Source organism: Mycetomoellerius zeteki, unplaced genomic scaffold (assembly GCF_001594055.1).
Source record: "Mycetomoellerius zeteki isolate Tzet28-1 unplaced genomic scaffold, Tzet1.0 scaffold254, whole genome shotgun sequence".
NCBI lineage: Eukaryota > Metazoa > Arthropoda > Insecta > Hymenoptera > Formicidae > Mycetomoellerius > Mycetomoellerius zeteki.
The window spans coordinates 98,507-98,709 of NW_017257232.1; positions in this window are offsets into that span (position 1 = coordinate 98,507).

Below are 203 nucleotides of genomic sequence, written 5' to 3' on the forward strand. Positions count from 1 at the left end.
CTTTCTATGATTAATAATTCAGTTTCAGTTAATTTTAAAACTGATTTAGAAAGAAAATGTTTACTTTCTTTGTTATTTTTAATTTATTTTTTATTTGGACCTTATTATATGCATATGATAAAGCCCAATGTCAGAGAGTTTAATAAAATTTTTTTTTCGTTTATTTACATATATTCTATATAAATAATATATTTTATTTTTGG